General features: G+C 35.7%; 1 protein-coding gene and 1 long non-coding RNA gene across 21 annotated transcripts in view; one reads left to right on the top strand and one right to left on the bottom strand.

The window, feature by feature from the left end:
* LOC144304014 (bifunctional heparan sulfate N-deacetylase/N-sulfotransferase 3) overlaps positions 1–25707 on the bottom strand; it is a 170927-nt gene that overhangs the window by 48783 nt on the left and 96437 nt on the right. The gene's annotated exons all lie outside the window — the stretch shown is intronic.
* LOC144304015 (uncharacterized) overlaps positions 1–25707 on the top strand; it is a 147311-nt gene that overhangs the window by 68782 nt on the left and 52822 nt on the right. For 12 of the 19 annotated variants that reach the window (XR_013371009.1, XR_013371004.1, XR_013370999.1 and 9 more), the window contains 2 exons: positions 7646–7732; positions 10041–10337. The exons of 2 other annotated variants lie outside the window; for them this stretch is intronic. This is a non-coding gene — a long non-coding RNA (uncharacterized LOC144304015). Of the gene's footprint in view, positions 1–3945; positions 4049–6489; positions 6571–7645; positions 7733–10040; positions 10338–25707 lie in introns of all 19 variants that reach the window. 5 more of the 19 variants (XR_013371003.1, XR_013371006.1, XR_013371002.1 and 2 more) reach the window with 4 other exon arrangements.

The raw sequence follows: 25707 nt of genomic DNA, 5'->3' as shown, positions 1-25707 counted from the left end.
CTACTTTAAACATGGCTAACTTGAACTTGTTATATGTTCACAAAAGTGTAAGTAGGCTCTAGGAGAGCAGAGACCTCATTTATTTGATCATTGCTAGATCCCTGACACCTGACCACCTAGAGAGTAACTAGCACATGACTGGTGTAATGGATGTTTGAATGAGTAAGTAAATGTTTGAATAAATAAATCTTTACACCAAAAGCTGGTATTCTTTTTGTATTCCTTGTTTTGTCTAAGGTCACTACTCGTATTTTTATCAGGCCAAGAAATGTAGAGTATTCCACATACTTCAGCTCCATTTCTTATTTAGCTTATCTGATATTATCAGTATAGTATCTTTTATATACCCATCTCTTCCTCTCTATCCCTATTTGTACTTGCCTAGTTCAACCCCTCTTTGCATCTTTTCTGGACTCTTTAAAAGCCTTCTAACCAGTCTTCCTCCTTTCAGTGTTGTTCTCTTCTAATCTGTTCTCTAAAGCTGTGCTGTCGAATAGATATATAATGTGAACCACATATATAATTTAAGATTTTCAGTAGCTGTATTACAAAAATTAAAACAACTTAAATTATAATAATATATTTAATTTAACCTACTATACTCAAAATATTATCATTTCAACATGTAGTCAACATTAAATTATGTTAATAATAATAAAATACATATTATATTACAAATAGTTTAATTTATGTAATATTATAATTATACAATGAGATTTTAGCATTTTTTTGCTACCAAGTCTTCAAAACCTGGTATGTTATTTTTATGCTTGCAGTATGTCTCATTGTGGGATAGCCACATTTCAAGTGTCTAATAGTCACATGTAATATACTGTACAGTATAACTCTACAGTCTGTGCCCTTAATGCTTCAAGAGTCCATCATGATCTAGCTCCTACCTTCTCTATCTTCATATCTTTCTGCTCATCTTCTTTTACTTTCCACTCCAATAAATGCCTCCATGCATTCATAGATATTTCTTCTATCTACCTGGAATACCCTCTTGTCTCTTTTCAATCTATCACATTCCCAGTTTTAGGTGACCAGTTCTTCTTTTGTATCTCTAATGTATCTTATGCTGTCATAACAACTATTGAGGTAAGCTGCCTTTGCTCCTTTATGTTACTCTTGCTAAAATGTGAGCTCACCAAGAGCAGGACTATGTTATAATTTTCTTTGTATCTACACTTATATGCATGTTTCATTAAAAAATCTTTTTCCAACTTAATTTAATTGCATAATAGACTACCAACAAGTGTTTGCTGAATTGAAGTCTACCTCATTATGGGTTGTCTTTTTGCTGTTAAAAATTACCTGTTTAGCGTAAGACATTGGAAAATTAAAAAAAATAAAATAAAAAACCAAAATCACTGCAAGTTCACCACCCATCCAGAGGGTATTCTATGTATGTATGTATATACACACATACACATATATTTGTAAAATTTGCATGTTCTTATTAAAATACAGCATAACTTGGTACATAGTGTTTGTTACTTAGCAATAGATCTTCAGCAGCTTACTATATAATTAAAAATGTTTCTAAAACATGTATATAAATATTTTAATGGCTAGAAGTATCTTATTAATCATTGCAATTTACTTTCTACTATCGGCCTTTTGGGTTATTTGTAACTTTTCATTGTTATAAATAGCACTGGATTAGCCATCATAGTTGATATATCTTGGTTTGTATCTTTTCATTCCTAGGAAAGTTTTTAAGTGGGTGAAATTACTGAGTCAAACAATGTATATTTTAAAAGTTGGTATCTTATGAGTTACTTGAATTGAATTCAGCATTGTAGCCCAATTCTCTGGGCTTTATTCCTATTCACCAGGAACATGAAGAGGAACAAAACAGGAAAGAGGAAACAGTTTAGCGGAGTTCATGAATGATGACAATGTATGGTTGAGCTCTGAGGAATACTTCCTTCTTCATATCAAGTCATTGCTTCTCATTTTGCAAGATTCTCACTTCTTGGGAAGCATTATTTAGATATTGGATTAGTTTTGACTATTTAGCTTTATATTGATAATGAGCTATGGGGCAGGAAGGGGGAAGAGAGACCAACTGTGAATGAGGAAAAATAAAGAGAATAAATAGAAAATGGTCTTTCATCAGACTGTGGTGGGGGTAGGAGGTGGGGTGGAATAGTACTTTTAAATAGCTCCAAGTTTAAACAAATTACTTGTAAGGATTTAATGAGATAATACACGTGAAGGGCTCAATACAGTGTCTCTGACAACATAGTAAGTATAGAAATATGTGTTACCTGAAAAAGATGAAGGAAGTAATTTCACTGGGAAAAATATGACATTTTGATTTGTCTTTAAATTCTTCTCCCCAAGTTTAAACTATTAAAATTATTGGGTCTATTTTTTTTAAAGATTTTATTTATTTATTAGAGACAGAGAGAATGAGAGAGAGAGGGAGAGAGAGAGAGAGAGAGGCAGAGACACAGGCAGAGGGAGAAGCAGGCTCCATGCAGGGAGCCAGATGTGGGACTCGATTGCGGGTCTCCAGGATCACACCCTGGGCTGAAGGCAGTGCTAAACTGCTAAGCCACCAGGGCTGCCCTTTGGGTCTATTTTGAAGAAGATATGTGAATATATTTTGGAGATCATTTTGGTTCTTGCCTCATATGTAGGAAAAAGAAATCAGCATTCAGAGCACATTTAATTTTTTTTTTTAAATCAGGGTGGACTTTGAAGCAGTAGGATTGTTCTGCTGTAAATGGACATTGTATACTCTTAATGCCATGTTGTACGATATTATCAAGTGTTATATTGAATATAATACTGTATTTTGTCTCCTTTAGCATCAGAGTCTAGTTGTCTTTATCTGCTCTATTTATAGAAGGCAAAGGACATATTTCACGTTATGGCATGCTTCTTCATCAAGTCATCATAAAAACTCTAAATATAGTATCTATGTTCTTCAAAATCATTGTTAACTCATAAACATTAAGCATTTAGGATTCATGGGATATAATCATTAAAGTGACCTTATTACTTTTTGCACACTCCCTTCAAAAATCATTCAGTTGTAGGTGTTTTTCTCCTTATCTCTGGATGAAGGCTAGAAGAGGCATCATGGCCTCCTTGATTTCTTGGGTGACAGAAAGTTCTCAGATAGTTTTAAGTTGCCAACATGGTCTTGATTTAGTAGTTTGATTCCCTTGCTCCAGGAAATAAGTAACACTCCAAACTTGTTACAATATTGAATCTTATCTCTCCCAACTGTGACCTGGTGCAGGAGAGAATCTCTAAGAGAAGCTGGGAAAAGAGGCTGATCGATTCTTCTCCAGTGGTGATTTTATTCTTCATCTTGTTTACTGAGGCTTCCAATCCCACAGTGTTTAGGACATGGAGATGAAGGAAGGAAAATAATGCAGGGAATTATTACTGGACTTAGAGTGTCATGAGATGACATATATTTAAAGCTATTTGACATCTTTGGAGACACTCCTTCTAGGCCCCACCAATGCAGTTTCCTTTACAAGGTTAGTGTACTCCCCAGTTCTTTTGAGCAGGATCCCTTTTAAATGGATTCCGGGGCAACATTCCTACTAAGAATTCCACATCTGGACCTAGGATTTAGGGGCCTTTGACCTGACTTTGGAAAAGAGGGTACAGCGGCGCCTGGGTGGTTCAGTGGTTGAGCATCTGCTTTCGGCTCAGGTCGTGATCCTGGGGTCCTGGGATCAAGTCCCGCATCAGGCTCCCCATAGGGAGCCTGCTTTTTTCCTCTGCCTATGTCTCTGCCTCTCTCTGTGTCTCTCATGAATAACAATAATATCTTTAAAAAAAAAAAAAAAAAGGAAAAGAGGGTACATACTTCCCAGACATGGCCTTTCCTTTTCTGACAGACCAATTAGCCAAACTCTCATGCTTTAGTTTTACCAGGCATGAGGTAGACACCAGCTAAATGTCCCTCTTTTACAGGGAACACGGACCAAGCTCTCTGATGGTTCCAGTGACCCTCATGCTAGGACTGAGATGAGCAGCAGGGCAATCATTCACCTCTCTGCTCTCATACGGATAGAAGGTTGTGGGATTGTGCTGGCTACATAGCATAACTCTTTTGAAATATCTTCCTCAGAGACCCTCCTTAATTTTGAGAAACTTGACTATTTTATCCTGGGTATGGGTGAGACATCTGACATTTTTGCATGGTGGTCCTGCTCACAGTTCACTTGGGTGCCTAATATCTTTCATATTTTTTGTGCTATTACAACTGTTTTATGTTAAAAATTACTTTCATTAGTTTATCACTGTGTCCAGTGGGAGTAAAAAGATGTCACTTTCATTTCTAAGGCTTAGATTCATTGAGTACTGTTTTTCTACCTGACTTGTAGCTTAGTCATCATATAAAAACCCAGAGGAAAGCTCAATTGCAAAACAATTTGGCAAGGGGCTCTTAACATTTTGAATGTGGGATCTGATAGGTTTTAGAGGAAATCTGGAAAGGTAAATCAATTGCTCTCAATTAGGGACAGGTTTCAAAGGTACACTGATGAGGTCAATGTAATTTAAAGCAATTTAGCTTGGGCCATTTGTCTTTCTTTATCACATTTATGTCTCTCACTTAATTTTTCTGGATATACATTCAGAACTGCAAGTTCAGCCCTTTTATTATAAGCTAATGATTGATGATCAAGTAAGATTTCTGTTAAGTGCCAGAAGTAATTCTATTGGTTTAATTCATTGTCATTACTTTAGCTGCTGAACAAATGTTTACATGTCACAAGAGTGTCTCCAACTCTCAGACCACTAGTTTTTTATTAATTTTGCATTGTGTACCTTGGATATTATATTCTGATTTATTTCTACATCATTCTGAAAGACCTTATTGGAGTTATTTAGAGCCCAGACAACAGCTGTTTTTGTTCTATTAGATTAAAAAAGTGACAGGATAATGAATACAGTTATAGCTTATGATAGATTTAAAATGGACTAATTAAGAGAAAACCTGATTTAAGCAGCAGTGTTGCACAAAGGTAATTAATATTCAATTTTGCAATGAAAAAATTTTTTTTTCTGGTAGAAAACACTGTTTCTTTGTTTGAAGGCACTGCCTCCATAGCATAATGAAAATTATAGTGAAAATGAAATTAAACCTCCTTAAAGGTATTTAATTTAACTGAAAAAAACCTTAAAATGGACCCACATGAAAATCTAATTTGAGCTTATATGTGAATGAATTCAGTTTAATCACAAAATCAGCTTCATCATCAGGAGGTTTCAATTAATTGTATTTGCTCATAAAGCTAAAATTACTTTTGTTGGGTTGAGGAGGAATCAACATACCAAATATATTTAATCTTGTGAATAAAGAAAAACTAGGCTTTAAAAGCTAGTGACTAATTGTTGTCAAGTTTCTAAATATTCAAGAACATTTAAACTTTTTATTTATTTAAGATAACCCCTTTAATAAAGTAATTTGCAAATTATTGAAAGATTTAAGGAGTATCAATTTTGTATAGGAAACTTATGTACAGATTAAAGACTCAAAAAGTAAGAATAAAGAATACTGAAGAATAAACAGTCACTAGATTAACAAAGTCAATCTATACCCTCAATGAGAGGAAAAATAGTAGAGCTTGACTGGGCCTATACAAGTTATACCTTACTGTTTTGATTGAAAAAAAAAAACAAAGATATTTTAAGAAATAAACCTTGGCACATGATACTATAATCAAAGTAGTTCTTTTAGGACTTTGAAAGGATAAGGAGACTGACTCAGATATGAGTCAGCTAAGGTCCTATGTAAAATGCTGGGCATTTTACATGCTGGGCATTGGATGGCTCAGTTGGTTGAGTGTCTGACTCGTGATTTTGGCTCAAGTCATGATCTCAGGGCCGTGAGATGGAGCTGTGTTTGGGGCTTTGTGCTCAGCAGGGAGCCTACTTGAGATTCTCTCTCTCCTGTCCCTCCCCCTGCTTGCACAGGCACTCTCTCTCAGAAAAGAAACAAACAAAACAAAACAAAACAAACAAACAAAAAAACAAACCACAAAACTAAATGCTTAAAAAGAGCATTTCCAAAGAGAAGGGGAAAAAAAAACAATTTATAAAAGATTCCAAAACTTTATGAATCAGCAGAGCTAGAGGCCACCCTTTGCCAAAGGGAGTGGCAGCTGGCAGAAGTATTTCAATGTTTTAGTGAGAACAATACTATGATAAAGGTTTCTAATTCTAGGAATAGAAGATGAAAAGGCCACAAAAGACTGCAACTAAACCAGATATCGATGTCAAAAACTTTTTTGTAGTAGGAACCTAGCATTTGGTCTCTGTTGTTATTCTTGCTTTAAGCTGTAAATCCTTTAAAATTATTCATTTATAGGTAAATGAATCTATAATCTGTTATGTGATGAGGAATTACATTTTCTAAAAGTGAATTTGTTTAGGAACTAGTAAACTAGCTTGTTTAAAAGAACTAGAGTTTATAAATGTTTCCTTACCAAAAGTGGCAACATTTTTACATAGCAGCAACTACCCAGAACTGAACCTAACTAGGAGACTTGACAAGGTTTTGAAATCTGAAGTAGATTCAGTCTTCTACTAAAGGTAAATGTTTCATAGTGACTTATGGGGAAATTCTAAAAATATTTGCTTGGATATTATTAGTAGTATTAGTATTATTACAGTAAAGCAAACCTTGGACACATTAGAATTTTGAAAGAACTCCAAAGGTTTTTTATAAATGATCTCATTTAATACCAATGTTTAGGGAATAGTGCCTACTGAATAAGTAAATTTGCCTTATTAGAGAGGATACATGGATAAAGGCGGAGATGGGAGGAGGACAGGATTCTCCTGCCCCTTCCAGTTCTCAAGGCAGTTTTCTAAACTTTTCTAAATACCTCTTCTACTTATTTTTTTTTTAAAGATTTTGTTTAGATATTTGAGAGAGAGAGAGAGCAAGTGGGAAGGGGCAGAGGGGGAGGGAGAAAGAATTTAAAGCTGACTCTGCACTGAGCATGGAGCCAGTAATTGTGCTACTGGGTATTTACCCCCCAAATATAAAAATACTTATTTGAAGGGATACATGTTTATGCAGCATTATTTACAATACCCAATTTATGAAAGCAGCCCAAGTGTCCATTGATAGATGAATGGATAAAGAAGTGATATATATATCAATATTTATCAATATATATCAATCAATATCTATCTATCTATCTATCTATCTATCTATCTATCTATCTATATATCTACATAGATATACCAATGGATGGAGCTAGTGAGTATAATGTTAAGTGAATTAAGTCAGAGAAATACAAATACCATATAATTTCACTCATATGTGGAATTTAAGAAACAAAACAAATGAGCAAAGGAAAGAGAGAGAGAGAGAGAGAAAGGTAATAGAGTCTTAAGTATACCAGAAGGGAAGTGCTGGGGGATGGGTAAAATGGGTGATGAAGGGATTATCATGATGAGCACTGAGTAATGTATAGAAATGTTGAATCACTCCATTGTACATCTAAAACTGATATAACACCGTATGTTAACTATACTGGAATTAAAATTAAAAACTTAATAAAAAACACTTGTTTTGGCTAGGTAATATTGCATCATATAAGATTCTAAAGGTGCAAGAAAGTACACAGTGAGACATATACTAACTTCTGTCTTTCAGCCTCTCATTTCTTTATGGTGAAACCACTAGTACCATTGGTGTGGGTGTGTGTGTTCTTCCAGAAATATTCTATGTTTACAAAAGCAAGTATGTATACATATTCCTCCTCTTCTTTGTAATATTGGTGGGTATATGTGCCTTTGTAATTGGTATATATGTATATTGATACATGTACCTTTGTAATATTGATACGTATTGTCAAACTGCCTTTCTCAGAGATAGCAGCAAGTTACATTCCCACTAGCAATGTGTAAGAGTTAGGTCTTGTTATGCTTTGCCTGAACCACTCTAATAAATTCCTAAATGATTTCACTTTTGTTTCTCCCGACTCTATTATATCCCAAATGCTAACACCAGAGAAATCCTCCTAAAGCAACACCCCTTTGCTTAGAAAACACTAACTCATTTTCCATTAAATTAAACTCTTAACTTGGCACTCAGACTGCTTAACAAAATAGGCCTATATTCTTTAAGTCTTAGCTTCTGCCACATATACTCACTAAGGAGTAAACTGAAGTACCTCTTATTCCTCAAATGCTTGTGCTTTAGTTTAGGCCTGATTGCCATTTTCTCTGTGAAGTATGCATCTCCATCTATGTGCCTTTCAGGCTAAATTCTATCTACCTTTCAAAGATTATCTTAAATATTATCTACTTAAAGGTCAGAATAAGTCAGGCCTTAGGCTTATGTTCTTTATTCTGCTAATAGTGTACACTTAGAATAAATAAAGACTTCTACCATAATCACTGACTTCTCGTTTAGATGTAATTCAAACCCTTTTGGTTATGTAGTTGCCTAGTTCATAGATGATAGGAAGGAAGAGGTCAGAAGCAGGACAGGTGCAAGGTTTCCAATGTGAGTGTTGTAGAGCGTGGTAGCAAGGGACACATATATATTAAATGTTCAATGTGTGGCAGGTACTATAACTTGTGATCTCATCACTCATAAGAAGAATCCCTGTGGAGAGTAGATATTATGATTTTCATTTTATAGTCAGACAAGCCAAACAGCTGAGTTAGGATCTAAACCCAGGTCTATCTGTATGCAAAGCCTGAACTCTCTCATACTTACTACGCTGACGTATCTCTCATAGAATGAAAAGCAAGTGATAGCTAATATCTTGTATCTCTGAAGACGGAGGAAAAAAAACCTACAAAAAGCTGATTTGTGAACATTAGCATCACTGACTAGAACTCTAATGTAGAGGGCACTTGCCTCCACACCCTGGATGTCAATGTATTAGAGCACAATTAAATAAGTAAATCATGTGCAGAACAGTCTGCTTTAGAAGGCAGAGAAAGGTTTATTAAATCCAGCAAGACTTCCATTCTATTCTTTTAAATTACATGTAAATGGGTCAACTGTATTTGGAAAATGAACTCACTTATCATGTCTGTTATTCTGTAAATAGAGGGTAAAACAGGTGTGTGTGTGTGTGTGTAGACACTCTTGAGTATTTATCTCTTGAGTTTCTGTTTTTATGTCTTGAAGTCCATCTCCATAAATAAAATTCTACTCTATTTACAAATGGACTGATGCCACTATAAACTGGGAGGTATAGACACAATGATAACATTAAAAATATTATAATTAAAAAGAAATTGAACAAAATTAAGAAGATGTTTCTAGAATGTACAGTTTTGGAATCAACAGTAAGTGAAGTTAAAAGCTACTTTAATATAATAAGCCAATCAGCTGTACATAGGTACAGAGTGAATGAATGAATGCTTAAAAACCATTAGGTTTGTTGACTCTAATTTCAGATTAAATGTGATATAGACAATTGTACCATGTAAGAATTAGTTCCACTAAGTTTTTCTCTTTTTCAAACCTATTAAATCCATAGCTTTTAAGCTCTGAATATTATGCAAAAACTACTTATAAGAAGGGACAATGTTTTAGGATTTTTTTGTCTGTAAATTAATATATCTCTCTATATGCACATATATACACATGCATGCACATATAGAAACATGTACATTATAAAATTATAGATAGTTTAAAATAAATATATAAAAAGATTTTCCATTTTGATTTAATCTTGTGCTTTCTGGCTTTAATTTATAGGGATTTATCATCATTTCAAATCTTACATATTATGCTAAGTTTGGTACAGTTGATTTATTTCCTGTTAAGGCAAACTAAATTTGTTAAGTTTATGTTTATAAAATAATTAAAATGAATAGAGATTATTAAAAATGTTTTAGTTTGCATATATATATGGCATGAAATAAAATGCTTTCTAGAATATTAAATAATGATAAAGCATCTCATTTCTCTGAAATCCAACAGGCATTTAAAAATATACTTTAGCACATGTATGTATTATATTTCAATTATATTTTAATGTTCTTTGGGGTTATAAACAACTATTTCCCATTTCATGTTTCTACAGCATTTTTCTTAAGCATATTTCTTAAGAAATATAAGAAAACAACAGGATATTTTGCACAGAATTTTGTGATTCATCTCTACTGTCCTTGAAATAAAGTAGAAAAATCTTACGCATTTGTGCCTCACTTCATTTTGCAAATTGAGTAAGAATGTAAGAAAACAAGTAATTGATAGAGAATAGACACTTCATGGAAAATTTAAAGGCCTAAAGATGGTTTGTAACCATTCAGCTTTCATGGTCAGAAGACACTAGGGAGAATGTAGACCACAAACACAGACATACACATGCTTAGAGAAGGTAAGTATACTTTATTTCTTTGGAATGTAAAATAAAAGTACACTTACACTAATCAATTATGCACAGTTGATATATTTGTTATATAGTATGAAGAGCATATTAGTATATTAAGAGGGGTTTTATTTTTTGTATATATATATTAAAGATTTTATTTATTCATGAGAGAGAGAGAGGGAGAGAGATAGAGAGAGAGAGGCAGAGACACAGGTAGAGGGAGAAGCAGGCTCCATGCAGGGAGCCTGACATGGGACTCAATTCCGGGTCTCCGGAATTGGGCCCTGGGCTGAAGGTGGCACTAAACCACTGAGCCACGCAGACTGCCCTGTGTATTTTTTTTGGAGTTCATTTTGCCAACATATAGTATAACACCCAGTGTTCATCCCATCAGGTGCCCTCCTCAGTGCCCATTACTCAGTCACCCCATCCCCTCCACCCACCTCCCCTTCCACTACCCCTTGTTTGTTTCCCAGAGTTAGGAGTCTCTCATCTAGGAAGGGTTTTACAGAGAAAGAGAAGCAACAGGATATGTGTATACGTGCATGTGTGCGCGTGTGTGGTAGGCTGATTATCCAGGAAAGAGTTGCAGTTTCAGTCTAAAGACAGTGTGGAGAATTTCCTCTTCTTGCAGGTATATCAGTCTTTCCCTGTTCAGGGTTTTTTTTTTTTTTTTTTTTAAGATTTTATTTATTTATACATGAGAGACACAGAGAGGCAGAGACACAGGCAGAGGGAGAAGCAGACCCCATGGAGGGAGCCCCATGTGGGACTTGATCCAGGGACCCCAGGATCACACCCTGGGCTGAAGGCAGGCACCAAACCACTGAGCCGCCCAGGGATCCCCTATTCAGGGTTTCAAATGATTAGATGAAACCAACCCATATCATGACGGGTAATCAGCTTTAATGGAAGTCTACTGATTTAAATGTTATCTAAAAATAAATCTCAGAAACATCTAGAATACTGTTTGACCAAATGTCTCAGTACTGTGGTCTACCACAGAATTTATAAAATAAACCATCACAGAGAAGATGAATACTATTTTTTAAAAGTTTCATTTTGTTTCTCAGTATCATGTGTAACAAAATAATTTAATAAAAAATAATTTAAATAATTATTTTGTGTAACATGCATTCTCCTTTCCTTGGTTTTTTGAGAAGATTTTATTAGAAAAGAAGAGGGAGAGAGATGTGAGACCTCTGCAAAACTAAAAATAGGACAGAGGTTTTGTGAGTGAGGGGGGTACCTTAGCCATCCCTTTGGCTACTCTGGGTAATTGGCAGTACCACACATTTGAGTGAATGCTTCTGTGGTACATTTATGCAGGCTGGGGCTTGGGCCTCTGGATTTCCAAACTCAGTCAAGAGTCCTTCATCTGACAAATATAGAAGTCAACAGATCTGCTGGCCTTCACAAAACCATGCAGGTTTAGCCAATGAACAAGTAAGAGTATGTGAAAATGTCATTATTTTAGTATGATTTTCAACTGTGGCCCAAAGACAATAGCTGTTAAATCTTAAATTCCAGAGTGAGATTTCAAAACCACTTGTCTTTCAAGGGAAGTGGTAAAAACCTTTGGTCATTCATCCACTGAGGATTGTTGTATATTAAAGAATTGGACTGGCCTTTGTGCCTGATTCCCAGTAGGAAAATTCAAAGCCCTTGCAATTTCCCAAATGATAGAAATTCTTTGTTATTTATGGTGAGTCCTAATAATTTATGCTAATGAGACAACTCAGGATAGGGACAGGCTAAGCCAGAAAGACCAGCAACGTAATTCGAAGCTGGAGTTTTAAGCTGCAGATATCAGCTCAACTCCAAAGGAGGAAAAAGAAGGGAAGGGCTGGACACTGAGTTCAGTCATATGGCCAGTGATTTAGTCAGTCATACCAATGTAATGAAATGCCAATAAAATCTCTGGCAAAAAACAAAAAACAAAAACAAAACCTAAAACCTCTGGACACCAAAGTTCAGTGGAATTCGTTGGTTGGTGAATACATTGATGTGCCAGGAGCATGGGTGATGCATCCTGATTTCACAGGAGCGGGCATAGAAGCTTTGTGTTATTTCCCAGACCTTGCACTATGTGTATCCTTTGTAATAAAACTGTAATCATAATTGTAGTATATTCCTGAGTTCTGTGGGTTATTCTAGCAGATTATTGAACCCGAGGGGATAGTGGAAACATCTGAAATTTGTAGCCAGTTGGTCAGAAGTACAGGTGGCCTGGGGTTCCCCCAACCACTTGTGGCTGATACCTGAAATAAAGGCAGTTTTGTTGGGAACCAGGCCCTCAAACCTGTGGGGTCTGATGTTATGCCAGGTGGTTTCCACTATCCCCTGTGCTTTTGCTTTTCATTTCCCTGATGATTAGTGATGTTAAGCATCTTTTCATGTGTCTGTTGGTCATCTGGATGTCTTCTTTGGAAAAAAGCCTATGCAGGTCCTCTGCCTATTTTTTAATAAAATTATTTTTGGGGGTGCTGAGTTGTATGAATTACTTATAAATTTTGGACATTAACTCTTGATTGGACGTATCATTTGAGAATATCTTCTCCTGTTCATAGCTTGCCTATTCATCATTTTGTTGATGGTTTCCTTTGCTGTGAAAAAGCTTTCTAGTTTGATGTAGTTCCAATCGTTTATTTTTGCGTTTGTTTCCCTTGCCTGGGGAATCATATCCATAAAAATATTGCTAAGATTGATGTCCAAGAGATTGCTTAATTAATTTTTCTTTTTTTAAAAAAATATTTTATTTATTTATTGGAGGGAGGGAAGAAAAGAGGGAGGGAGAGAGAGAGAGAGACATTAAGCATGTGTAGGGAGAGGGGTTGAGGGAGAAAAAGAAGCAGACTGCTCACTGAACCTGATGCAGGGCTCGATCCCAGGACCCTGAGATCATGACCTGAGCCAAAGGCAGATGCTTAACTGACTGAGCCATCAGGCACCCCGTTTTCTTTTTCTTATCTGATTGCTGTGACTGGGACTTGCGCTACTATGTTGAATAAAAGTGGTGGCAGTGGACATCCTCTTCTTGTTCCTGATCTTAGGATGTTAGCTGAAGTTTGTCATATATGGCCTTTATGATGTTAAAGTACATTCTCTCTATACTAACTTGGTTGAGAGCCTTTATCATGACTCAATACTAAATTTTGTCAAACGCTTTCTCTGAATCTATTGAGATGATCATATGATTTTTATCCTTCATTTTGTTAATGTGGTGTATCATACTAATTGATTTGCAGATACCGAACCATCCTTGAATCCTTGGAATAAATCCCACTTGATTAGGCTGAATAATTCTCCTAATGTATTTTTGGAAGTAGTTTGCTAGTATTTTGTTGAGTTTTTTTTTCCATTTATGTTCATCAGGGATATGGGTCTGTAATTTTCTATTTTTATGGTGTCTACATCTGGTTTTGATATCATGGTCTAATACTGGCCTCATAGAATAAATCTGGAAGCATTCCTTCCTCTTTTATTTTTTGGAATAGTTTGAGAAAGATAGGTCTTAACTCTTCTTTAAATGTTTGCTAGAACTTACCTGGAAGGTATCTGGTCCTGGACTTTTGTGTTTTGGGAGTTTGCTGATAACTGATTCAATTTCATTGCTAGTAACTGGTCTATTCAGATTCTCTCTTTCTTCCTAATCTAGTCTTGGAACGTTTGTTTACTGTGTACCATAACAGAGATGATGTCTCTTTCTAGAGCATAAGTCAGATAAGCCTACTGCTCAGTATATGAGATTTGAGTTCCCTAAACTTAGAGTTCCTCTGATAATCCATTCCACTGTGTGCACGTCATCTGGACTTTTTCCTTCTCTTCTGAGAGCTGGAGCTTGGAGAACTAGCATAAGTGCTGATTGATATTCTGGCTATTTCAATTGCTCTGAATAATAAAACCCCTTTCTTTTGGTATCCACAAATTATAGCAGGCTAACTTGTTAGCTTGCAAGTAGGATAAAATCATAGTTCTTGATAATATTAAAATCACCTCACATCCATCAGGATGGCTACTATAAGAAATAAGACCACCGACAACCCAGAAAATAACAAGTGTTGGTGAGGCTGTAGGAAAATTGGAGCTTTTGTGCACTGTTGGTAAGAATGGAAAATGGTGTAATTGTTATGGAAAACAGGGGTTCCTCAAATAATTGAAAACAGAGTTGCTGTATGATTCAGCAATTACACTTTTGGATGGATACTCAGAAGAACTGGAAGGAGGATTCCAAGGAGATAATTGTATATCCCTGTTTAGAGTAACATTATTCACAACAGCCAATAGTGGAGGCAATCCAAATATCTGTCAGATGAATGGATGAACAAAATGTGGTATGGAATATTATTTAGCCTTAAAAAGGAAGGAAGTTTTCACATAACTACAACATCAATCAACCTTGAGGACATGATATGAAATGCAATGAACCATCGCAAAAAAGACAAATACTGAATGATTCTACTTATATGGGGTATATGGAGTAGGTCAAATTTATAGAGACAGAAAGTAAAATGATGGCTTCCAAGGAGCTCCAGGAGAAGTGAATAGAGAACTATTGTTTAATGGGTATAGAGTTTCAGTTTTGCAAGATGAAAGGAGTTCTTTAGATCAGTTACCCAACAGTGTGAATGTACTTAGCACTACTTACTTGTACACTTAAAAATAGTTAAAATGGTAAATTTTATAAAGTGATGAATATTTTACCACAATAACAAACATTAACATGAATCATCTAGATTCTGATTCATCCTTGTTATATAGATAAGTCATATATATAATACAATGATTAAAGGGACTAACACCTTTTAGATGTAACTTAAACCTACAGGACACGATGTAAGAAATTAAAATAGACTATACAGTGGATCCCTGGGTGGCTCAGTGGTTTAGCACCTGCCTTTGGCCCAGGGCGCGGTCCTGGAGTCCCCGGATCGAGTCCCACATCGGGCTCCCTGCATGGAGCCTGCTTCTCCTTCTGCCTGTCCCTCTCTCTCTCTCTCTCTCTTGCTCTCTCTCTCTGCCTATCATGAATAAATAAATAAAGTCTTTAAAAAAATAGGCTATACAGTGGCTGAGTTATTCATTCATCTTTAACTATCTGACTTTATTTCTCATTATCCTCCAGTATTAGATTTCTACTTCAGTAAAGCCCCTACTGGTTTATTTTAAACTTGAGGACTATTCTTTCTATACATGGTTGCCATCCCAATTTCTTCACCTTCAATCGAATCATGCACACTCATGGAGACTCATTCAAATCCTCCATTTTTCATTAAGATTTCACAAAATTCGTATGAATTCTTTCCTTAAAAAATCCCAGCAGCATTCTGTGTTTCAGCCTTGATACATTTTATGATCTTGATCCAGGATTATTTCTACTCAGAATATCCATCAGAATCTGAAACCTAGAACTTAACTGGTACCTCAAGAGGCAAACCTCATTTATTTTCTTTTGTTGTGAAAATACATCTAGTTTTGATGGTTCCTACTAGTTGTGGTGGAACATCCCATAGAGTAATGATATTCTTCTGTAATCTTTGACTAAATTAGGAGATAGGCTGATAGATAAATTGAGGGTACTGACACTGAAATAAGAGAATGTTTTAAATGTTCTTAAAATGGAAAATGATAAAAGCAATGAACTTAAGGATTCCATGAAGGATAAGAAAAAGCTGAGTAGAAGGATGCTTTTGCATTTGACTCACTGATAAATTTTTCAGAAATCATTCTTATTATACAGCATAGGTTACCCTGAGTAATCTGCATGCCATTTTGGTGAGAAAGAGGCAAATGGCAAAATCCTTCCTAATCTGTCTCTATCCTGGGATTTCAGTCCTACTTCATTGGATTCTTCAATGTTTACTTCCAAGTACCTTCACATACGTAATCTTGATCTTCATCATAGCCCTGTTAGATTGCTATTTACTCTGTTTTTATAATCATTAAGAAATTTGATACTTGGATTACTTAAAGCAAGTGCTTGTGACTTCCCTCTGCTGCCTAACTGGCTCCTTACTGGCTCTGTCACCCAGCTTTCTCAGTGTCATCTATTTGGCTTTCCTCTTCCTGTCTTACTCCTCCCTCACTTCCCCACAATTCAGGGACTTCATTATTATCAATTTTTTCACTTTTCATATTTAATTTAAACCCTCCTTCTCCTTAAGACCTCCATTACTGCTGAAGTTCATAATGTTTTTTTCCCTTTTGAAACTACACATAGTGAATAATTCAGTACCTAATTACATATATTTTTGATTTTTCTCCATTTTTTCAGATGTTTATTTCATACCTTCTAAGGTAAAATGTAAATTTCTAACAGAAGGTATCATGGCTTAAACTTTCTAGTCCTATCTAGTTCTTTGTAGTGGGTATCTCATATTAGATATTTAATAAGTATTACTTAAAGTAACTTCTCAGTTTTTTAAGAGACTTCTACTCTTCAGAAAATGATTTGGCTGCCTATTTTCTTAATTTTCACAAGAAGAGTACATAGTACCAATCTATATATGTGAGAGTGAGCTCATCAAATGCAACGGATTCATTAGGATATTAGGGCTTAATTATCACAGGTTGAGAAGGATGTTTTGATGAACTGACCATCAACGGCACCAAAATGAAAGGTTAGATAATAAATGACCTTTGCCATAATCCATCTTATCATAATAGTATGCAACTTTCTATTTGTACAAAATGCTATTAATGCTTCTTATAAGGAATTATGCAAAGTAATTCAAGAAGAAACACTTAAAATAATTTATACTATTTAACATATGGGTGTAGTATGACAAAATACACAGGGAATCAGTTTTCTCACAGGTTTTTTTTTTTCAAATCTTAAATTCAATAGTGACTAGAGTAATTAAATAGAAGTAGAAATGTTTCAGAAGTATACCGTAAAAAAACTGCTAAAAGTCTTAACCTTTTATACGACACATTTTTTTACTAGAGCTAATAAAAGTTAATGACACACTTGCAGTTCTGTCTCACTTTGGGGGTAGGAATATGTAATATGTTGGTCAAAAAGGAATGGAGGGAAACACAAGCCAGCTAATCAGCCTCTGACCATCTGGGATTCAGCCACAGAGAAAATGACATGCAGATGACTGCAAACAGGAAAACAGTTCTGCATTGACAATATGTGTTTACATGAGTCTCCTCCCCAGGGGCTTTCTAATTCACTGTGGAACTGCTGTTTTAACAGTTGTCAAGCTCCCTTTCCACAAAAGTCCAGCCTGAGAGAGAAGTTTGGTATGTCTGTACATCTTTAGGAACAGGCAGAGGCAAATACACAATTCCAGTTATTATCAGTTGCCATAAAGATATGGTTCAGCTTCCCTCTGCGTGAAGGAAGGTCCATAGCTTGTGCCTCTCAGTGTGCAAGGTTAAAGAGGGTGGGGACAAATTTTATCTATCTATCCTTCTGTGATAAGACGGAGAGAGAAAAGATATTATCCCAAAGCTTTGGCTAGTAAGGAAAAGAACATCAAAGGGCAGCAACTTTTAAACCAAAGAAGGTAATAAATGTAAGCAGTATTTGATGATAGATGAGTAATGATTATTAATACATGATATTAATAGGATATTTGAGAAAAGAATTGAGGTGAATGGAACTAAGAACAAGAGGAGACTTAAATTACTAAAAGAATGAATGAGTGAAAAGTAAGCAAAATCAAAGTGGGGGAAAAGTAGAAATTGGAAGAAAAAATAATTCATGGCTTTATGGTTAAAGGGAGACTAGCTGGATGTTGGTAAGGGTGCAGAGAAAGGAGAACCCTCTTAAACTATTGGTGGGAGTACAAACTGGTGCGGTTACTCTGGAAAACAGTGTGGAGGTTCCTCAAAAAATTGAAAATAGAGCTACCCTATGACCCAGCAATTGCACTACTAGGGATTTACCCCAAAGATACAAATGTAGTGATCCAAAGGGGCACCTGCTTCCTTATGTTTATAGCAGCAATGTCCACAATAGCCAAATATGGAAAAAGCCCCAGACGTCCATTGACTGATGAATGGATAAAGAAGAGGTGGTATATATATACACAATTACTACTCAGCCATCATAAAGAATGAAATTTTGCCATTTGCAACAATGTAGATGGAACTAGAGGGTATTATACTAGGAGAATTAAGTCAGAGAAAGACAAATACCATATGGTTATAGTCATATATAGGATTTAAGAAATGAAACAGATGAACACAGGGGCAGGGAAGAAAAAATACAATAAGATGAAAATTGAAAGGGAGGTAAACCATAAAAGATGCCGAACTCTAGGCAAGAAGCTGAAGGTCGCTGGACAGGAGGTGGGGTAGGGGGATGAGGTAACTGGATGATGGGCACTAAGGAGGGCACTTGCTGTTATAAGTACTGGGAGTTATATGCAATTGATGAATCACTAAACTCTACCTCTGAAACAAATAAAAAATATTGTATGCTATATCCCTGAAACTAGTAACACACTATATGTTAACTAAATTGAATTTAAATAAAAAAATTAAAATATTAAAAAAGGGATTTTAGTTGGAAATATTGGCACGGATAGGCTATTAGATAAAAAAGATCCTGATGGAAAATTTTTTGAGTCTTCTCTGTGAGGCAAGAAAACAATCAGTGAAATCAAGGCTGAATGTTGGAGCATTGAATTGATGAAATGAGCAGAAGGGTTTATAGTCAAGTCTGAGAGAAGGCTGCTGGTAAAATATGGGTATTATTATAGGTAGCATGAAGTCTGCTGTAGACTGATGAATGATCAGGATTCTGGTTATGAATCTCAGCTGTTAATTTTATGAGGGTCATGGAACAGAGTGAAAGGAAAAGATGGCTTTTGTCATAGCAAGCTGGTTCAGAGCAAAAGAAATGACAAAATTATAGGTGACAACGGGGAGGCAGTCACAGAAAGGAATTCTTACAAAAGCTACTGACGATGAACTCAAGGATACTTGCACCTGAGTGAGTGACTCTGGAGAGAATTCTCTTGAAGCTCAGGGAGATAAGGAGAAGTAAAAAATTAGAATCAAAATTGTGCCAAACATTTTGTGAATGTTCATGAGTCTTTCTTAAGTGGTGGGAGCATTTAAACACAAAAATTACAGCCAATAGAATTGTTTAAGTTTGCAGTACTTGAAATACTCCATCTCCTTTCACTTGGAACTATAAATGCTTAGCAGCATGGTGGGCAGCACTGTTGAGATCTTTGTGCAATGATGGTTAGTTCACAGTCCAGTCAGCCATTCAGAATTATGAATATATATTTTAAAATTTTGAACAAAAAGGTGCATTACTTTCTATATAGTTCATCAGATCTGATTTCTCTTGTAAATATAAGCAGGGATCGTTTGTAAAATAACAGCGTAGAATTTCCTGTACAGACAGATGCTTTTTATATTTATAAAGCTCGAGTTCCTTTTTTTTCTTTGTAATGCCCTGGGAAACTGGAAACTGATAGGATTTTTCATATCAAGTTTAGTTTAACATATGGCAGAAAGCTCTGTGAGACTATCTCCAAACTTTGCAGTTAACAGTTTCCAGCCTACACAGGAAGCGAAGCTGTGCCTCTGACGCATTCCCATTATATGGGAAGACCGCAGAGAACAGCCTCAAGTTAAACCACAAAAATTATGTTTATACAAAGCGCAGCATTCAGTTTAAACCACAGTAGCACAGGAAGCTTCAGTTGAGGCTTCAATTCCATTTTTAAGTTGTCTAGCAAAATATTTCAAGGCATAGGGATAACCAAGTAGCTATTAAATCTATTTTTCAGCCTTTAGGGAGATAGATAAGCAAAAAAATTCTGAATATGGATATTGCCTATTCTGAGGGGCTTTGGTTTAGTAATCACCTTGTGTTTTTAAGTCTTCTACTAGATTCTTAAGTATAACCAAACCACACAAACAAGTACCTCAACTATCCAGAATCCTTGGGAGAGAGGGCTAGGATGTTCTTTGCACAAAATAAATTTTGGCTATTACATTCCTCCTATGTTACGGAGTATATGGAAAATAAAGCATTGCATGTAATAATTACTTTAGCACCACATAGAATGTATGTCTTGTCACAAAATAGTTCCATGGTACCATACAGCTATGCTTTTTTTGAGTTCTTGGGTGCTTTAAATGTTTTTTAAATTTAAATTCCAGTTAATTAACATACAGTATAATATTAGTTTCAGGTATACAGTATAGTGATTGAACACTTCCATACGACACCTGGTGCTCATCATGAGTGGTCTCCTTAATCCCCATCACCTATGTCACTGATCCGCTCCCCCCCACCCTGTAGCCATCAGTTTGTTCTCTGTAGTTAAGTCTGTTTCTAGGTTTGCTTCTCGCTCTCTCTTTTTTCCCTTTGCTCGTTTAAGTTCCACATTTGAGTGAAATTATATGCTGTTTGTCTTTCTCTGACAGACTGATTTCCCTTAGCATAATACTCTCTAGTTACATCTATGTTGTTGCAAATGGCAAGATTTCATTCTTTTTGATGGCTGAATAATATTTCTTGGGTGCTTCTTAGTAAATGTTTTGTTAGGGCATGAAGTCTACTCTTGACAGCTTCATTTCCACTATTATTGCCCTAGTCATTCTTTCTCTCATATATCACTTAGAATGAGGAACCAGATTAAGAAATGTGGCTTAATTCTGTTAAAAAAATGAGACTATTCAAGGCTATGAGTGTGGGCCAGGGATATGCTAGCACAATGACAGTGGAAAGAATGAGGACTATTCTCTTACTCTTTGTTTCCCTTTGATCAGATTATGGAATCTCTTTGAACCCTAGTTTCCTCACCTGTAAAATGTCTCATGGAATTGCTTTTAGGTCAAATAAGATAATATATATAAAACCTCACAGAATTAATGTTGGAATTAAATAAGGTCATTTCTAAACAGTATGGAGGGCAAAGTAGGTTTCCTTTGTCTACTTCCCTCCCTTGTCAAAGGCCCTTTCTTGCATATTTCCCTGTTTTTGCTATAGTTGTTAAAGGAAAGAAGTAGGATTACAGTTAGTTGAAATACTATATTATCTTATGGAATTTTAAGTGTTAATTTCAATGTCCAAACAAAAAGATACTTTAGATATTCAAAAAAGTATTGCTGAACTGAATCTGTTAATATTTTATCTTTAAATAATTTGTATAAATATTAATAATTTAAGTATTCATAATTAGACTGCTTTGGTAATTTTTTGCTAATAAGGACTCTTGTATTAGCATTTTTTAAAGTAGCCTCTAGAACCAAGACTAGGCTTGAACCCCAAGATCAACCCATTCTCTAGCAAGTGAGCCAGCCAGACATTCCTTGTGTTAGCATTTTAAAAATCAGTGCCTGTCTCATCAACAAATGATGTTGGGAAAATTGGACAGCCACATGCCAAAGAATGAAATTGGACCACTTTCTTGTAACATACACAAAAATAAACTCAAAATGGATGGAACACCTAAATGAGACATGAATCCATCAAAATCCTAGAGAACATAAGCAGCAATCTCTTTGACCTTGGCCACAGCTTCTTGCTAGACATGTCTCCAAAGGCAAATAAAATAAAAGCAAAAATGACCTACTGGAACTTCATCAGGATAAAAAGCTTTTGCACAGAAAAGGAAATGATCAACAAAACTAAAAGGTAACTTATGGAATAGGAGAAGATACTTGCAAATGTCTTATCGGATTAAGGGCTAATATCCACAACCTAGAAAGCATTTAACAAACTCAAGACCCCAAAAACCAAAAAGTCCAGTCAAGAAATGAGCAGAAGACATGAATGGACATTTCTCCAAAGAAGACATACAAATTGCTAACAGACACATGAATAAATGCTCAACATTCCTCAGCATCAGGAAAATACAAATCAAAACTATAATAAGATACTACTCCTCAATAGCCAAACTGTGGAAGGAGCCTCGGTGTCCATCGAAAGATGAATGGATAAAGAAGATGTGGTTTATGTATACAATGGAATATTACTCAGCTATTAGAAATGACAAATACCCACCATTTGCTTCAACGTGGATGGAACTGGAGGGTATTATGCTGAATGAAGTAAGTCAGTCGGAGAAGGACAAACATTGTATGTTCTCATTCATTTGGGGAATATAAATAATAGTGAAAGGGAATATAAGGGAAGGGAGAAGAAATGTGTGGGAAATATCAGAAAGGGAGACAGAACGTAAAGACTGCTAACTCTGGGAAACGAACTAGGGGTGGTAGAAGGGGAGGAGGGCGGGGGGTGGGAGTGACTGGGTGACGGGCACTGGGGGTTATTCTGTATGTTGGTAAATTGAACACCAATAAAAAATTAATTAAAAAAAAAAAAGATACTACTCCACTGGTCAGAATGGCTAAAATTAACTGAGGAAACAACAGGTGTTAGTGAGGATGCAGAGAAAGGGTAACCCTCTTACAGTGTTGGTGGGAATGCAAACTGTTGCAGTGACTGTGGAAAACAGTATGGAGGTTCCTCAAAAAGTTAAAAATAGAGCTACCCTATGACCCAGCAATTGCGCTACTAGGGGTTTATCCAAAGGATACAAACATAGTGATTCAAAGGGGCACATGCACCCCAATATTTATAGCAGCAATGTCCACAACAGCCCAACTATGGAAAGATGTCTATTGACTGATGAATGGATAAAGAAGAGGTGGTATATATACACAATGGAATTTTACTCAGCCATCATAAATAATGAAATCTTGCCATTTGCAATGATGTGGATGGAACTGGAGGACATTATGCTAAGTGAAATAAGTCAGTCAAGAGAAAAACAAATCCCATGTGATTTTACTCATATGTGGAATTTAAAAAAAAAGCCAGGTGAACATAGGGGAGGGGATGGAAAAATAAAATAAGATGAAAACAGAGAAGGAGGCAAACCTTAAGAGATGCTGAATTCTAGGAAACAAACTGACGATTTCTGGAGGGGAGTGGGGTGAGGTAATGGGGTAATTGGGTGATGGGCATTAAGGAGGGCACTTGATGTAATGAGCACTGAGTGTTGTATGCAATTGATGAATCACTAAATTCTATTCCTGAAACTAATAATACACTATACATTAACTAAATTAGATTTAAATAAAACATTTAAAAAAATCACTGCTTTACTTCTCTTATGAAGAAGTGATAGAAACTCATTAAAGAAAAATTGAAAAATAGAGGAAAACAGAAAGAAAAAATATACCGATTTCTCAACATTTAAAAATGCATTTCTTTTCAGTATTTTTATGTATAAATTTTTCAAACAAAGTTTTGATGCTTTATGTATAATATTGTATCCTATTTATCTTTTATTTTCCTGATATAGCCAAATTATTTATAGGCATAAATTTTTAAATCTGTGTAATGTATAAGCATTTATTTATACATTATTTAAACATTTCCCTTCACTTGGACATTGTTTGTTTCCATTTTATTTCCCCATTACAATGAATACTTTTTCTGTATTTAGTACTCTTTTCTTAGGACAGATTCCTAGAAGTGGAATTATAGTATTAAAGGGTATAAAGATTTTTTAAAGCTTTTGCCAAGTTGGAAATGGCAATCTCAGAATCATGATTTTACTACAGAGACACCTAGCCAAGCCTTCCTGGCATTTAACTATCCTGTTTGCTCCAAATGAAGGCCTCAGCCTTCTGCTTCACCATGGATAGAGAATCTCACCTGGGATTTGCTCACTTTACTCATGACAGTGCAGTGAGTATTCAGATGGCCTGATACTGGTTTTTGAACCTTGATTTCTAATGTCTATTAAATATCTAATTTCTAACAAGAAGGACCTGTTGTTATTATTATTACCACCAGTATTATTGACATTTTTAAAAGAGCACATGGAAGCACAGAGTAGACTCTGCAGAACCAAGGTGAGCATGTCCTTCCTTTCTTGTCTCAGAACCTACACTGTTCATTGGCCCCATAATCTGGCTGTGAGCTCCGGACACACGCAATTTACCAACAAGTCCTACTCAACACGAGGTTCACTGGTTTGGAAGGAAAGATGTGGGAACCCACTCATCTTAGAAACCAGAAGGCCCAATTATCTATGTGACTAACACCTCTCCTGAAGGCTTTTTCACATGACCTTCAGTAGGAATCATAATTCAGCTGAGGCCCAAGGCCAAAACACCAGGAGCAAATATGTCCAAATGCAAATATGGCTCCACTGAAATGCAAATTTCTATCCAAGAGAGGAAATTACTAATGTCTGCAACAGGCAGCACCATGCTCTAGGGCCACAGACAAGTGAAGTTTGACGAACACTGAGCATTAGCCAAAGGCAAGAAAGCCAGTAGATTAAATCCTGCAAAGTAAAATCTTGTTAAGATCTACTTGTTTTTACAGGGCATGCTCAGGCAATCTAAACCTCAAATATAATACAATACTATGTGCTCTGGCTGTGTATCTCGGGTTCTGAGGGGAATACCAAATTAGTGAAATCCCAATTTGAATATAACTGGGCACCTTCTTAAATTTTCTTCGCTGGCCCAGATTTTTCTTACCTCAGCCTAATTCTCAGGCCTCTTTGTGGGTAGTGAGAAATGATCTGGCTTTGACCAAGTTCTTCTAGGGCTGAAGTTCTTACAATAAAGAAAGAAGTGAATAGGCAGGGAATTAAGGTTTCACATCAAAACAGAAGCTCTCCAAGAATTGTACACAAGGATTTATGCATGAGATGTATAAGAGGCATCGATTAAAATAGGATATTGTAAACAACTTGCTGTTTCTAAAACATGCAAGCATGCCTGTGGGGCTTTTGTACTTCCTGTTCACTCTGTCTGGGGTTGAAATCCAGGAAGTAAAGGCTGGTGATCACACAGAGTCCCATAGGTCTCGGTAAGGAGTCTGGCTTCTATTCTATTAGGGAGGTTTAGAGGATGCGAGCAGAGAAATAATGTAATCATTATTTTATTTCCCCCTCAATTATTTGAGAAGCATATTTTAAATAGAGAAAGGCAAACTATTAGGACAACAAATATCTGTACATCCTTCACCTATTCTCCAATAGCGTATATTTCACTGTTTGCTTCATATTTTGTTTCTCTCTTTAAATATCTTTTATTTTGCTAAATCATTTGAAAATAAGTTGCAGATGTCAAGACACTATTGATAAATCCTTTAGCATTCATCATCTAAGAACATGTATATTATAAAATCAAATATCATTATCATACCCAAGAAAACATTAATTCAATGTCATCTGTTGTACAGTCCATATTTACATTTACCCAAGTGTCCCATAATTGTGGCAAATTATAGTAGCCACCCACAATTTCTCTCTCTTCTAGAACTTTGTCACTCCCCTGTAAAGAGGTGGAATCTATTCTCTTTTTGAATGTGGGCAGAAATGATGCTGTGACTTCTGAATCCAAGGCAGTTCTGCTTCTGCTTTGCTTG

This window comes from Canis aureus, chromosome 33 (genome assembly GCF_053574225.1).
Source record: "Canis aureus isolate CA01 chromosome 33, VMU_Caureus_v.1.0, whole genome shotgun sequence".
NCBI lineage: Eukaryota > Metazoa > Chordata > Mammalia > Carnivora > Canidae > Canis > Canis aureus.
The sequence above is the reverse complement of the archived record's forward strand: the minus strand, read 5'-3'. Positions and strand labels throughout refer to the sequence as shown.